Source organism: Pinus tabuliformis, chromosome 2_2, assembly GCF_031772625.1.
Source record: "Pinus tabuliformis cultivar Carrire ecotype Pingquan chromosome 2_2, CPIR1, whole genome shotgun sequence".
Classification (NCBI taxonomy): Eukaryota; Viridiplantae; Streptophyta; class Pinopsida; order Pinales; family Pinaceae; genus Pinus; species Pinus tabuliformis.
Window position 1 is genome coordinate 432525638 of NC_142300.1, and position 18131 is coordinate 432543768.

Sequence of the window (18131 nt, forward strand, 5' to 3'; positions counted from 1 at the left end):
CATTTCTTCTTTCTCTGGGGTAGGGTCCTGGCGTATATCTTCTTCTTTTGATGTTTCTTCATCCTTTTCTTCCTCCTCTTCATATTCTATGTAAAATAATTTCTTCTCAGCACACTTATGACCTTTAGTGCATTTGCTATCACAATTGTAACAAAGCCCTTTTTCTCTTTTTTCATCCAATTGTTGTGGTGTAACCCTTGTAGGTTGTGGAAGGCTAGGAGAAACAACACTTCCATCTTTATAGCTGTGAGGGGTATGCTTCCTCGTTTCCATAATTTTTCTTTCCACTATGTCACAAAGCCCTTTTACTCTTTCCAATTGTTGTGGTGTTGCTCTAAAGAAGGTGCTACTCTTTGTATCCTCATAATGTGCTATCATTTCCTCCATGAAAATTGACCACGTAACAAGTTGTTTACGAGAACAAAGCCCTTCATACCATAAAAATTGATCCGGTTCTAAATATGAAGATGCAATACATACCTTTTGTAACAGTGGTACACCATGTAGATCAAAATATTGCTCCATATGAAGTATCCAATTTTCCGGATCCTTGCCATCAAACTTCCTCATCTTGCTTTTTCTTGATTTTAGGAGCTCGATCTTGAAACAACTGTAACTCCATACTTTCGGATCTTTAAGTTCTAAAAATTCGACTTGTAGTAGCCCTATGTGTCCTCTTTCTAATGCCACTAGTCTGATCCAAATTGGATTCTCCAAGAAAGAGTTATGCACAATCTCCCAAGATGACCTGATTATAGACCTTTCCAGAAGAGAGAACTTGTATGAAGTGCCACGTGTCCCTGTTTCGACCTTTGGCTCTGAAAAATATCTACAAGAAACTACATTTCGTCCTCTTTCTGTGCCTTCTTACGAAATTTCAATCCGATGCTCAAAGGGAAAGTTATGACGATTTTCCCTAGGTTACCTGTTTGGAATGTAATTCAGGAGTCTGCAAAAATACCAACTTCCTCAGATCATATCTCCGCAAATATAGTGCAAAAAGCTCTTAAATTTGGACCCGAGATTCCGCGCAATTTATTCTCAAATGGGTTTGTTTTTTAGCTTCTGAAACATCGCAGAAAAAAATTTATAGCAATTCCACGATGACATGTTTGGAGTAACGAAACCCCAGAAACCTGGCACTGATACCAAATGTTATGAACTAGCTCAAGAAAAGATAGAAAAGATAGATCAACGCCTTAGAATTCAGCCTCTTCAAGGGGGAAACCTCCTTTACATTACATAAATGAACAATTCTTGGATGATACAAATGAAAAGACCTCCTTTCTATATATAGGAGTCTAAGGGGTCATAACGTAATCAGAGTCGACATAACAATAATAATGTAAGGGCACAATAATAACAATAGTGGGCTTCTATGGGGCACAATAATAACAATATGGGCACTACATGGGTACATCAATATAATAAGTGGATTTTACTAATAACAATAAGGGGTTACACTAGTAGTATAGGGACCTAACATACCTGCTTCTAGCATTTTTGCAACCATACGTTCAATCTCAATATTTTGGGCATAGGGATATATAAAAGGTCTAATGTTTGGAGGAACGCTTCCTGAAATCAAGTGAATAGCACGATCGTGATCATGAATAGGTGGGAGTCCTTTGAGAGTGTTAAATACTTTGGAATCATTGTCCAATGTTCTTTGGAGATATGGAGAAATAGCAGATTTTTATGTTTGAACATCTAGTGAGAATAATTGTGCAATTATGCCATGTTGCTCTTTATTGAAAATATTTTTCATGCCATTAGAGATTATTATCTTCTTGAGTTTCCCTGTGATTCCACTTAGTTCAATTTCCTTCCCTTCCTATGAAAATTTCAAGAATTTTTTTTGAAAATTAAAAGCTATCGTCCCCAAAGATTGTAACCATTGAACTCCTAATACAACATGAGCACTACCTATTGGAATGGAAAGCATTGGACTATTCAATACATGTTCCCCCATATAGTTAAATTGATATTATGACAGTTACTTGAGCAATTTATATTTCCTCCATTTTCAACCATCACTGAACACTCTGGTGCTAGATATGGAAAGCAATCCAATTCCTTAGCTATCTTACAATGAATAAAATTGTGGGTACTACCATAATCGATCAACACTATTGCGTTTTTCTTCTTGATATAATCCTTCTATATTGAGATTTTGAGAAGTGGTAATTCCTGCCAATTCATTACAAGATATGGTCGTATTCATTTCTTCTTTCCTTGGGGTCGATTCATCATGCATATTCTCTTCTTTTGATGTTTCTAGTTCCCTTTCTTCCTCCTCTTCATAGTATATGTAAAATAATTTCTTCTCAACACACTTATGACCCTTAGTGTATTGGCAAGTTCGTGATAGTTTATCTTGATGATATTTTAATTTTCAGCAGAACAGAAAGAGAGCATCTTCAACATGTTCGAAGGGTGTTAGAGAAGTTACAGTAGAACAAACTGCTGATAAACTTAAAGAAATGCACTTTCCTGCAGAAGGAGCTGGTCTATCTCGGGTTTGTAGTAGCGGAAAATGAATTGAAAATGGACCCCGAGAAGAGTGCATCAATTATAAATTGGCCGTCACCGAAAAGCTTCTTTGAGGTACGTAGTTTCCACGGACTAGCAAGTTTTTATCGAAAATTTATTAGAAATTTCAGTGAAATCTGCGCACCAATGTTAGAGACCATCAAAAAGGCCAGTCAGCCTTTTTGTTGGACCAAGATGGCAGAAGACAGTTTTCAGCTTTTGAAGCGGAAGATCACGGAGAGGCCAATCTTGAGGCTGCCCGATTTCAATAAACTTTTTCAAGTTCAGTGTGACATAAGTGGAACAGCTATTGGCGCTGTGCTCAGTCAGGAAGACAGACCAGTGGCATTTTTTAGTGAAAAACTAAATGAAAGCCGGCAGAAATATTCCTCGTATGACAAGGAATTTTATGCAGTGGTCCAAGCTTTAAAACATTGGAGGCACTACCTGCTGGGCAATGAGTTCGTATTATTTTCTGATAATTCGGCATTACAATATGTAATGCAGCAGCACAAGTTAAACCATAAGCACTCGAAGTGGGTAGAATACTTGCAGAGTTTCACTTTCGTGTTAAAACACATAAGTGGGCAAGCCAACAAAGTGGCGGATGCCTTGAGCAGAAGAGCCTTGCTCTTATAGGAGAGTAGCATACAGGTATTGGGATTCGAACATTTGAAGGATTTGTACCAAACTGACACGGATTTCAAGGAAGCTTTTGAAGCCTACCAAAATCCCGTATTAAGGAAGGCAAGCCCATGGTTGGATTATAATTTACAGGAAGGATTATTGTTCAGAGGTGGGCAGTTATGTATCACAGACTATTCAATGAGGGAGAATATTGTACGGGAAAAGCATAGTGGCGGATTAGCGGGACATTTTGGCATCAACAAAACTTTGGAGAAACTCGGACATTTTTATTATTGGCCTAAAATGAGCAGGGATGTATAGAGATATGTAAACAGGTGTAAAGTCTGCCAACTGTCAAAAGGACACAGTCAGAATATTGGACTTTACACACCACTACCTGTTCCAAGCAGGCCATGGGACTCGGTCAGCATTGACTTTGTTCTCACACTGCCTAGAACACAGCGGGGGTATGATTCAGTAATGGTGGTGGTAGATAGATTTTCGAAAATGGCTCATTTTATTCCTTGCCGGAAAACTAGTGATGCCACGTATGTGGCACACCTGTTTTTCACGGAGATTGTTAGATTACATGGCCTATCCAGAACTATCATTTCAGACAGGGATGTAAAATTCACAGGACACTTTTGGTGCACCCTGTGGAAAAATTTGGGCACGCAATTGAATTCCAGCTCTGCGTATCATCCGCAGACTGATGGACAAATGGAAGTGGTGAACAGAAGCTTGGGGAACTTATTACGGAGTTTAACTGGAGAAAATTTGCGGTTATGGGATCGAGATCTCACCCAGGCAGAATTCGCTTATAACGATTCGCCCAATCGTAGCACCGGACACAGCCCATTTCAGATCTTGTATGGCATGCATCCTCGGGGAATACATGAACTACGAGATTTGGGAAAGTTGGAACGGAGAAGCGCGGATGGGGAAGACTTTGCAGAAGCAATGAGCGAACTTCATGAAAAAGTCAAAGTAAGGTTGCAGGACAGCGTACAAAAATACAAGCAGCAAGCAGACTCAAATTGACGAGAGGTGCATTTTAATGTTGGGGATGAGGTCCTTGCGCACCTGCATCGGGAATGGTTTCCTAAGGGCACGTATAATAAACTAAAATATAAGAAAATTGGTCCATGCAAAATCCTACGTAAATTTTCAGCCAATGCTTACGAGATTCAGCTTCCACCTGACATAGGCATATCACCTGTTTTCATTGTGGCAGATCTGTTCCCATATAATGCCCAAGCAGAGGACGATAGTGTGGTACAGCCAAAATGGGACACCCAATTTGGAGACAGTTCTTGGAAGAAACAATTGCCTTCGGCCCAGTCCCATGAGATTGAAGGGATCCTCAACACCCAGGTAGCCAAGAAGACACGTAGGAAAGAATATCTGCGTTACCTCGTCAAGTGGAGAGACCGTCCAATGGAGGACAGCTCATGGCTCGACGCGGCGCAGATACAGAAGGCTGGTTATTCGGTGGAGGAACTCATGGAACGGAGCCATGAATTTCTTTTACCCCGGGAGCCTGATGCAGGAGCATCTGGCTAACAGGGCGAAGACGGAAAGAAGGTTGACATGGTTTCTGAGAAGGACAGAGAACACAGCTCACTGGACGGACAACATATCTGTCTTTATTTTTATTTGTTGTTTTTATTTTACTTTTCTGTTTAAAATGCCTAAGAATAATGTAATGACTTCTAATTAGGAACAATAGTAATTAGTTAGAATCATTCGTTTCCGAACAGTTATATTACTGTTGTAAATACATGTAAAGGAAAATGTGCTAGTTATGAAGAAGTTTCAAATATGAAATAACTACTATAACTGACAACAAAAAAACTAACAGCAGTTATCCAACTGTTTGAGAACAGTGATACAAAAGGAGGAAAACAAACCCTATACGGGTTCGACTGTGAAAAAGAAATTACCAGTAAAGAATATATTCATTTTTTTCCGTGCACATACAATTCCTATGAGCGTCCTCAAGTATTGTATAATTTAATGCTGTGCATTCCTTTTATAGTGTGAACGTTGTTAAGTTACCACTACAGATTCTAAACCAGAACGAAAAAACAACTAAATCAAACGAAGAGCCACAACGACCAGCGCAGGCCACACAATCATAGCGTTCAGGCGTATATAATTATAATAGGTATGTAAAAAAACCACGAGAGCGGTTCCAGATTTATTTCCACATAAATTCACAAGATTATAATATAGTCATCCAAAGTCCATATAAGCATTCACATTCTCTGTTCAAAACAATTACAAGACCAACCCAGTTTGCAGACGTGGGAACTGACCATTAGCATAGAGTCCGAACTCATCTCTTGAAGCTACCACCAAGCCTAATAGCTAAGGAACCAACAACAGACAGTGGCACAAGGCCAACGAAAAACAAACAGACCCTACAAGTCAGAAAACCCATCCAAGCAAAGCTAGAACAACAGAATGATTCTACCCATATACTGTTAGGGGCAGCCGAAAGTCCAGGCATCCAGACCAACGAACGGCTCCACCTGCACAAAGGCAAACAGAAGAAGGGTTAGGTTCCAACCACAGAAAAACAAAAAAAGAGAACTGGACGAAGATATTGACTAAGGTAAATGAGTGCCATTACCTGACAGGCAAGCCATAGCTGTATTTTCTCACCTGGACGAACCCCTGCTCACAGAGGAGCTAGGCCATTAGACTCGGGAAAAACAGCTAAAGAAAAGTCTAGCATAGAACAGAAGCTTACCAGGTTAAGTTGACGGAGGAGCGAACAGAGCATGCCACCACAACCTGTCGAAGTTGGAAGCCAACGAACCAGAGCTGAAGCGAACGTCACCAAGAACCTTACAGCTCTCGACTAGCTGTAAACCCTTGTGAAATATGGGCAGAAATTGACCAGAACACACAGAGGCAGACATTAAGGCCGAATATATACCACAGTGACAGAGAATACACATGCAAACAAATCCCGTAATGCAAACCCTACCACGGTTTCGTTGAGCAAACAATAGCATACAGGCTGAGACTTAGAATGAGTGAGACCACGACCGCAACTAGGAGCACATCACTCCGACGACCAAGCAAACAGAACTCACAAACTCACAACGGAAAATACAGAAGTCGCAAGGAATCGCCAGGAGCTCGCAGAGCCAAAGACCGGAGGAACAATGAAAACCAAAGGAGCGCGAACGGTGTAAAACCCCAACCCAAGGCGGGTTTTGAAAAATCCCGAGGAGGGACAGTTGTCCAACAGGTAGACCATCAAGGTACCCATACCATAACCCAAGCAGATTAAAAATCAAATGACATTTATATCAAAAATCAATTGCATTGTTATACATATTGTAAGTACATAACACATCAGCGTTTAGACGATGGGACCACGTGGGCTGGCCCCATCAGTTTGTACAATTTATTTCTATATATTTTATTAATAATGAACTTCCAAGGCCAATTACATTGAGATTCACCTCTATTCAGATTACCCTCGGTTTGTGTGTATTATGTTTCATATACACAACCATTAATATGAAAGTTTGATAAAAGATAAGAGTTCCTTGACCCAAACTTGTGTTGCTTATTATAGCCAATATATGCCAGGATATATTCATGCTCATCACTTTTATCATTTTAAAAGAACGTTGCAAGGTAGAATCTGAATGTTAAGGTAAATATTTTTTCGATACAAATTTATTTGGATTTAAGAAATTTGAATAATTCAAAGAAATTTAAAAGAGCAATAAAATTTAATTTCTTATAATTTAATTTATTAGACATTAAAATACATTTTTTATTATAAATCTATTTTGTAATAAATTTACTATATTATTATATATTATTAGATAAATTTTCAAAATATAGATCTTCAAAAATAATTTATAGTTGGTAATTTTGATCATCCATATTTTAAATCCACGTTATAACACACACACACATATATATATAACAAAATATCAAAATGTATATACACTAAAATTTCTATTATAGATAATACAAATCTATAATACAAATAGTTATTATAGATTATTTTCGAGAAAAATTATCCAATAAATACGAAGTTGGGTTAAGTTCAATTGTTATATTTAGTATACAACATAGATTTTAATCTAATATATACTAGGTTATGTTAAGTTCAACATTGTTGTATTTAGTATATAACATAGATTTTAATCCAATCTATACTATGTTATGTTAAGTTCAACATTGTTATATTTAGTATACAAAATAGATTTTATAGTAGTTTTATTTATAACTTTAAATTTGTATTTTAATGATAATTGTTTATGAGAGTGTTTCCTTATTAAAAAATAAAAGTTGAAGAATAATAAAAATAAAAATAATTATTATTAAATTAATTTTAAAAAATAAAATTTATTTATTTATTTTTATATAAAATATAGATGAAAATGTATATTATCATAAATATTTAATACTAGAAAATTACATTAGTAAATGTGGTTGATATACACTAATAGACATATATCAATCACATACATGATCATAGTAATAAATGTGGTTAAAATAGTTAATGATATAGATTTAATACTAGTATTAATATTGATATTGATAAATATATAATAATCATAATAATAATTAGTAGTCTTTAAGTGTAATTTTTTGGAGTTTCCACTACATTTCTCGATTTTTGTGAAAACAATTGTGGCCAAACCATGATTTGTGTTGTTTAAACAGTTTTTTGACTACATATATGGATTCAACACCCTAAAAATCCTTGGAGCACTTCGATTGTGAAGAGTTCACTTCAAAATTGTGGTTTCAATAAATCCATGTCGAATTCTAGATAAATTAAGTCAGAAAATAAATCAAAAAACTTTCCAAAAAATGACACTTAAAATCTACTCGTATAATAATAATAATAATAATAATAATAATAAACCCAAGAAATTAGTATCATAAACCCAATAGATAAATATTATAAAACCTAGGGATAAAAATCCCAAGCGATTAATATTTTAAACCCTAGGGATTAAAAACCAAAGGGATTAATATTAGAAATAGATGGAAATTTGGAAGGGTCTGCTAAATCCACATTAATAGTAATGATAATTATTATTAATAATAACAATAATAATAAACCCAATTGATTGATATTATAAACCCAAATGATTATTCATATTAAAAATGAAATGCATTAAAAATCCAATGGATTAATATTAGAAACCGAAGAGGTTAACAAACCTAAGGTATTAATAAACCCAATAAATTATTAATATTATAAAGTCAAGGGATTAAAATTAAAAACCCGAGGATTAAAACCATAAGGGATTAATAAACCCTTAGGGTTAAAAAGCTAAGTGATTAATATTATAAACCCTAGCGATTAAAAAACCCAAGGGATTAATATTATAAACCCAAGAGATTAATGAAACAAACAAATTATTGATATTATAAACCAAAGGGATCAATAATATAAAACCAATGATTAATAAACCCAACAAATTAATATTATAAACCCAAGGGTTATTATAAACCCAATGGATTCATATTATAATCCCTAGGGATTAAAAACCCAAGGGATTAATATTAAAACCCATGGGATTAATAAACCCAAGGGATTAATCATCCTTAATCTTGTAATTTTGAGAGGCAACATTGAATAAATTGCAATGTAAGGTAACATTGTCACAATGGGTATCACATTAATTGTCATCTTGCAACAATATTTGTCACAATGAGACCTTGAATTGATTTTTGTATATCAACCACATTTATTAATATGGTTGATATAATATCAATGGATTGATATTATAAACTCAAGAGATCAATAAACCCAATAGCTTATTCATATTAAAAACCAAAGAGATTCAAAACCCAAGAAATTAATATTAGAAAGCCAAGAGATTATTAAACCCCAAGGATTAATATTACAAACTGAAGGTATTGATAAACCCAAGGAATTATTAATATTATAAACTGAAGGGATTAATATTATAAACCCAAGCGATTGATGAACAAATTATATATATATATATATATATATATAGAGAGAGAGAGAGAGAGAGAGAGAGAGGGAGAGAGAATAAACCCAAGGGATTAATAAATCCAAGGAATTAATGTGTGTCATAATGCCATGTTTGATTCATTTTTATACCATTCAAATGTGACAATACGAAGCCTTATTGTAGTGTCACAATGTGACATTGAAAAAATTGCAACGTAATATTGCTTGTCACATTGCAACAATGTTTGTTACAATGTGACATTGGATATACTTTTGCACGATTCAAATGTCACAACGATAGCCCTAATGTTATACTAGATATTATAAACCTACGAATATAAAATAAATATTATAAACTCTAACATTAAAATCAATATTATAACCATAATATTAAAACGAATATTATAAACCATAATATTTAACTCAACATTATAAATCCTAATATTGAACCCTAATTTTCTAATGTGGCAATGTAACCCAAGGGATTTCATATTCAGATTAATAAAACCAAGGGATAAATAAACGCAAACAATTAACATTATAAACCCTTGAGATTAATATTATAAAAACAAGGGATTATAAACCCACACGATTATATTGTTCATAAAGGAATCAATATTTTAAACCCAATGGATTGATATTATAAACCCAAGGGATCAATAAACCAAGAGATAAGTATTATGAACGAAAGGGATTATTCATATTAAAAACCGAAGAGATTCAAAACCCAAGGGATTAATATTAGAAATACAAGAGATTAATAAACTAAAGAGATTAATATTACAAACCCAATGTATTAATAAATCCATGTAATTATTAATATTATAAACCCAAGGGATTAATATTATAAACCCTAGGGATTGTCAAACCCAAGGGATTAATATTATTAACCCTAGGGATTAAAAACATAAGGGATTGTCAAACCCAAGGGATTAATATTATAAACCCTAGGGATTAAAAGCTTAAGGGATTAATATTATAAACCCAAGTGGTTAATGAACCAAACGAATTATTCATATTATATACACATGGGATTAATGAACCCAATGAATTAATATCAAAAGCCCTAGGGATTTATGTTATAAACCCTAGGGATTGAAAACCCAAGAGATTAATATTATAAACCCTAAGGATTATAAATCCAAGGGATTAATATTATAAACCCAAGGAATTAATAAACCTAAGGTATTAATATTATAACTCAATATTAAACCAAATATTATAACCATAATATTAAACCCAATATTATAAAGCATAATATTTAAAACAAGATTATAAACCCTAATATAAAATCCTAATTTTCTAATGTTGTAATGCATCCCAAGGGATTACTAAAATCCCTAATTTTAAACCCTAATTTTGCAATGTTGAAAGGGGATATTGAATAAATTATAATGTAACTTAACATTACGACAATGCATGTGAGATTGATTATAAACCTAAGGGATTAGAAAACTCATGGAATTAATATTGTAAACCCTAGCGAGTAAAACCCAAGAGATTAATATTATAAAACCTAGGGATTATAAACCTAAGAAATTAATATTATAAACTCAAGGAATTAATAAATGCAAGGGATTAATAAACCCTAATTTTATAATGTTGAGAGGTGACATTGAATAAATTGAAATGTAGTGTAATATTGTGACAATGAGTATCATATTAATTGTCATATTGCAATAATATTTGTCTCAATGCAACGTTGGATTGATTTTTGTATCATGCAAACGTCACAATACGAAGCCCTATTATAGTGTCACAATGTGAAGTTGAAAAAATTACAATGTAATGTAATGTTTCAACAATGATTGTCGTATAGTTTGTCACATTGCAACAATGTTTGTCACAATGCGATAATGGATGGATCTTTGCATCATTCAAATCTCATAACATGAAACCCTATTTCTATACCAGAAATTATAAACCCTAGTATTATAAAAATGAATATTATAAACCCTAACATTAAACCCAATATTGTAACCATAATATTAAAACCAATATTATAAACCCTAATATTTAACCCAACATTATAAACACTAATATTAAACCCAATACTAAAAGCCTTGATTTTAAACCGTAAGTTAATGTTGAGGGGACACTGAATAAATTGTAATATAATGTAACATTGTGACAATGAGTGTCAAATTGATTGTAAACCCAAGGGATTAATATTATAAACCCTATAGATTAAAAATCTAAGGGATTAATATTACAAAACCTAGGGATTATCACCTAAGGGATTAATATTATAAACCCAATGGATTAATATTATAAACCCAAGGGATTAATAAACCTTAATTTTGTAATGTTGAGAGGTGACATTAAATAAATTGTAATGTATGTAAGATTGCGACAATGAGTATTAAATTAATTTTTGTCTCGCGACAACTTTTTTCACAATGCGATGTTGAATTGATTTTTGTACCATGCAAACATCATAATATGAAGCCCTGTTGTAGTTTTGTACTCAACATTAAAGAAATTGCAGTGTAATGCAAGGTTCTCAAACAATGATTGTCATTATATTGCTTGTCACATTGCCACAATGTTTCTCACAAAGCGATGTTGGATAGATCCCTACACCATTCAAATGTCACAACATTAAACCCTAATGATATATCATATATTATAAACCCTAACAATATAAAACCAATATTACAAATGCTAACATTAAACCAAATATTCTAACCATAATATTAAACCCAATAATATAAACCTTAATATTTAACCCAACATTATAAACCCTAATTTTCTAAAGCGGCAATGCAAACCAAGGGATTTCATGTTGGGTTTCATAATCCCAATATGAAACCCAATACTAAATGCCCTAATTTTAAACCCTAATCTTGTAATGTTGAGAGGGGACATTGAATAATTTGTAATCTAATGTAACATTGTGACAATGAGTATGAGATTGATTATAAACCAAATGGATTAATATTATAAACCCTACAGATTAAAAAAATAAAGGAATTAATATTATAAACCCAAGGGATTAATATTATAAACACTAGGGAGTATACCCAGAAGGGATTAATATTATAAACCTAATGAATTAATAAACACTAATTTTGTAATGTTGAGAGATGACATTGCAACAATGAGTAGCAGCTTAATTATAAACCCAAGGGTTAGTAAAATAAAGGGTTAGTAAACCCAAGGGTTAGCAAACACAAGGAATTAATATTATAAACCCCATGGATTAAAAACCTAAGGTATTAATATTATAAAACCTAGGGATTGTAGACCTAAGGGATTAATATTATAAAGCGAAAAAATTAATAAACCCAAAGGATTAATCGACCATAATTTTATAATGTTGATAGGCAACATTGAATAAATTGTAATGTACGTAAGATTGTGATAATGAGTATCATATTAATTGTCATCTTGCGACAATGTTTTTCACAGTGTGACGTTGGATTGATTTTTGTGCCATGTAAATGTCACAATACAAAGCTCTATTGTAGTGTCGTAATGTGATGTTGAAAAAAATTCAATGTAATGCAAGGTTCTAGAATAATGATTTTCATATTGTGTGCAACATTGCGAAAATGTTTCTCACTATGCAATGTTGGATAGATCTCTACACCATTTAAACATCACAACATTAAACCCTAATGCTATACCATTCATTTTAAACCCTAAAAGTATAAAACCAGTATTATAAAACTTAACATTAAATCCAATTATAACCATAATATTAAACCTAATATTATAAACCCTAGTATTTGACTCAACATTATAAACCTTAACTTTCTAATGTGACAACGCAACCCAAGGGATTTCATATTAGGTTTCATAAACCTCATATGAGATATCATACTAAAAAACCTCATTTTAAACCCAATTTTTTTAATGTTGAGAGGGTACATTGAATAAATTGTAGTGTAATGTAACATTGGGACAATGAGTATTAGATTTATTATAAACTAAAGGGATTAAAAAACCCAAGGGATAAATCTTATAAACCCTAGGGATTAGAAAACAAAGGGATTAATATTATAAAGCCTATGGATTTTAAACCTAAGGGATTAATATTATAAATCCAAGGAATTAATAAACACAAATGACTAATATTATACACCCAAGAGATTAATAGACATTAATTTTGTAATGTTGAGAGGCAACATTGAATAAATTGTAATGTAATGTAACATTGAGACAATGAGTATCATATTAATTTTCATCTTGTGACAATATTTGTCACAATGCGATGTTGGATTTGTTTTTGTACCATGCAAGCATCAAAATACAAATCCATATTGTAGTGTCGCAATGTGATGTTGAGAAATTTGCAGTATAATATAAGGTTCCAACTATGATTTTCATATTTCTTGTCACATTGCAACAATGTTTGTTAAAATGGGTCGATGGATAGATCTTGACATCAATCAAATTTCACAACATTAAACCCTAATGCTACACTAAATATTATAAACCATAGCAGTATAAAACCAATATTATAAACCCTAACATTAAACCTAATATTATAACCATAACATTAAACCCAATATTATGCACACTAATATTTAACCCAACATTATAAAACCTAATGTTAAACCTTAATTTTATAACGAGGCAATGCAACCCAAGGGATTTAATATTGGGTTTTATAAACCTAACATGAAACCCAATATTAAAAGCCCTTTTTAAGCCCTAATATTGTAATGTTGAGAGGGGACATTGAATAAATTGTAATGTAATGTAACATTGTGACAATGACTATCATATTGATTATAAACCTAAGGGATTAATATTATACCCAAGGAATTAATAAGCACAAGAGATTAATAAACCCTAATTTTGTAACGTTGAGAGGTGATATTGAATAAATTGTAATGTATGTAAGATTGTGAAAAAGAGTATCACATTAATTCTCACCTTATGACAATATTTGTCACAATGTGATGTTGGATTGATTTTTGTTTCATGCAAACAACATAATGTGAAGTCATATTGTAGTGTCGTAATGTGATGTTGAAAAAATTACAATGTAATATAAGGTTCTTGGACAATGATTTTCATATTGCTTGTCACATTGTGACAATGCTTTTCACAATGCGACATCGGATAGATCTATGTGCCATTCAAATGTCATAACATTAAACCCTAATGTTATACCATAGATTATAAAACCTAAAGTATAAAACTAATATTATAAACCTTAACATTAAATCCAATATTATAACTATAATATTAAACTCAATATTATAAACCCTAATATTTAACTGAACATTATAAACCCTAATATTTAACCCTAATTTCTAATGTGGAAATGCAACCTAAGGGATTTCATGTTGGTTTTCATAAAACCAATATGAAACTAATACTAAAAGCCATGATTTTAAACACCAATTTTGTAATGTTGAAAGGGGACATTGAATAATTTTTAATTTAATGTGACATTGTGACAATGAGTATCACATTGACTATAAACCAAAGGGATTAATATTATAAACCCTATGCATTAAAAATAAAGGGATTAATATTATAAACCATAAGGACTATAAAGCCAAGGGATTAATATTATGAACCTGAGGAATTAATAAACCCAAGAGATTAATATTATAAACCCAAGTAATTAATAAACCTAAGGGATTAATAAACCTTAATTTTGTAATGTTGAGAGCTGACATTGAATAAATTATATTGTAATGTGCCATTGTGACAATGAGTATTAGATTGCAATAACAAATAAAATATTAGTTTTGATAAACCAAATATGAAACCCAATACTAAAATCCTTAATTTAACACTAATTTTGTAATCTTGAGATGTGACATTGATAACTTGTAATGTAATGTAACATTGTGACAATGAGTATGAAATTTATTATAAACCCAAGGGATTAATAGCATAAACCATAGGGATTAATGTACAATTATAATATTGGCTTTCATAAACCCAATACTAAAAGTTGTGATTTTAAACTATAATTTTGTAATGTTGAGAGGGGACATTGGATATATTGTAATGATATGTAGCATTGCTACAATGAGTATCAAATTGAATACAAACCCAAAGGATTAGTAAACCCAAGGGATTAATACTATAATCCTTAGGGATTAAAAACCCAATGGCTTAATATTATAAACCCTAGGGATTATAAACCTAATGGATTAATATTATAAACCCATGAAATTCATAAACCCTAATTTTGTAATGTTCAGAGGCGACATTCAATAAATTGTAATGTATGTAATATTGTGACAATAAGCATTAGATTAATTTTCATTTTGTGACAATGTTTGTCACAATGAAACATTGGATAGATCTTTGTACCATTGAAATGTCATAACATTAAACCTTAATGTTATACCATAGGTTATAAACACTAACAATATAAAATCATTATTGTAAAACCTAATATTAAATCCAATATTGTAACCATAATATAAACCCAATATTCTAAACCCTAATATTTAACCCAACATTATAAACACTAATATTAAACCCTAATTTTATAATACGACAATGTGGCCAAAGGGATTTCAAGTTGGGTGTCATAAACCCAATACTAAAAGCCTTGACTTTAAACCCTAATTTGAAGTGTTGAGAGGGGATGTTGAATAAATTGTATTGTAATGTAGCATTATGACAATGAGTATTGGATTGATTACAAACCAAGGGGATTAACAAGCCTGATCCATAAACTGTGGTGGATATTCCATTGGATAGTTTTTCAAAACATATATTATATTATTATATTAAAAATTTGAGATTCTACACTATTGTAGTTTTATTTAATTTCTAGATTTGCATATTTCACTGTAATTAGTGCATTATCGCAAATGGAAATTATGCATAAAAGTAGAGAATGAAAAAATAAGCTCCCAAAGACACATAAGACACAAAATATTCTCTCTGAGAAACCCTTTCAAGATAAAACCCAGTTGGAAGGTGAGGTTGCTTCACTCTCTTTCTCTGCCTATAAATATTGTTGCATATACAAAGTAGTTCATGTGGCCCATGGGCTACTACAATGCAGAAATCTTGTCTATGTTCTCTTATTCCTCCTATCTCTCCTAGCTATGTTTTCTCAACCATGGAGCAAAATTCTCTCAATGGAATGGAATACATCTTCCTCCTAGTGGTCCGGTTATAACACAACCTGATAGCTTAGTTATGGTTAATCTTGAATACATCAACTCTTAACTAGAGTTACAATATAGACTCTTCTAGAGTCTTTTACATCATAATCACATGGCTATCCCCTTTTCCATGAATAATGGGGGCTGATGTGGCATCCCACCGAACTATAGGTGTGAAAACAAGTAGGTCAACTTATGTGTGTCATAAGTTTTGCATACAAACTCTCATTGACACACTTCTTGCATTGTTGGAAAGATATCTATGTGTAGAATAACATGAAATTGTGCTATAATAAAGGAGAGAAAACTTACCCCCAAAAATCATTGTTTGTTGCCTCAAAACACCCTGAGAAGGTTTCACACCTCATTTATACAAACTGGGTCCTGCAGGTAAAAGCAATCATGTTAGCTGATTCCTCCACTTTTTCCACTCCAAAGGCATTGATATGGATGAAAAATAATATAATGATCCTATATGGATCACACCTCCCCGTATTTGGACGCTTTTGGTCCCCAAAATCTTCTAATGAATGAGGTGAGGAAATTTTTCCTCCACCTTCTCTCTGGTATACCATTTAGATTTGCATAGAACTTTTCCCTTCAACCCAATCTACCAAAGGTCAGCTACCCTTGTCTTGTAGTTATGGACCCCTTCTACAAAATTTTATCTTTTGTCAACTATGCCTAAGCATCTAGTGCCAAATCCTCCACAAAAGTTAGGACGTGTTCCTCTTCTTCATCTAGCATGGAAGGCTCATAGAGTTTCAAATTCTCGACATTCAAAACTGAGGAAATGCACATATATGGTGGTAAACTAAGTCGATAGGAATTATCACTCACCTTTTCCATTACCTCAAAGGGACCATACCTCAAAGCCTTGATTTTCTTACCAGGACCTTATACCCTCTCCTTATTGAACTGTAACCATACTTTGTCTCCCACCTTGAATGACTTATTTATTTTGTTTTGATCATGCCTAGCCTTATACTTCTCCTCTGATTTTTGTAGTGTTTCTTGTACTTGAATATGGATATGCATAATCTTCTTTATAAAATTTTCATCCCTCAAATCATCTCCTGTAAGTTCTTCCCTCACTCCTCCTTGTCGCTCGTATGCAATATCCAAAGTTGAAGGTGCCAATATCCAAAACAAGTCTCAAATTGGGACTTTCTTATATAAGTGTGGGTTTCTCTATTGTCATAATGTTGTATATAAACCATATTTTCATCCGAGGTCTTTGGATGCTTCTCATTGTATCCCCTCAGAAGATGCACCAAATTCCTATTGACTACTTATGTTTGCCATATGTCTATGGATGGAATGTTATAGATCTCTTCAATTTTGTGTCCACCTTCTCCCATAATGAAGTCTAGAATGCACTAAGAAATCTTGTGTCCCTGTCTAAAATGATGCTCCATGGTATCCCAAAGTGCACCCATACATTTCCAAAGAACAAGTTTGTTTCTTCTTACTTGCTTATGGTATTTTATAGGGAATTGGAACAGACATCTCGTTGAACTTGTCAAATACCACGAAAAGGTATTCATGCCCCTTCTTGGTTGTCGGTAAGCCTCCCACAAAGTCCATGAAAATTCTTTCCCAAGGATGAGTAGGTACATGTAAGGGATGATATAGATCGTTTTTCATGTTGCTAGGCCTTCTAGTACATCAAAGCATGCATTTTGTTATGAACCTAGATACCTACTGTTGCATCTTCAGCCAACACACATACCTCTACAAGTTAACCAAAGTCCTCCCTACACCAAAGTGACCTGCAATCTTAGAGGTGTGAGCCTCTCTGATCAGCTGCAAATTCTCACCTTTAGGAACACATAACTTATCTAGCCTATAGAGTAACCCATCCTAGAGATGGTAATCAATGGTGTTGTTACCATTGTGGACATGAC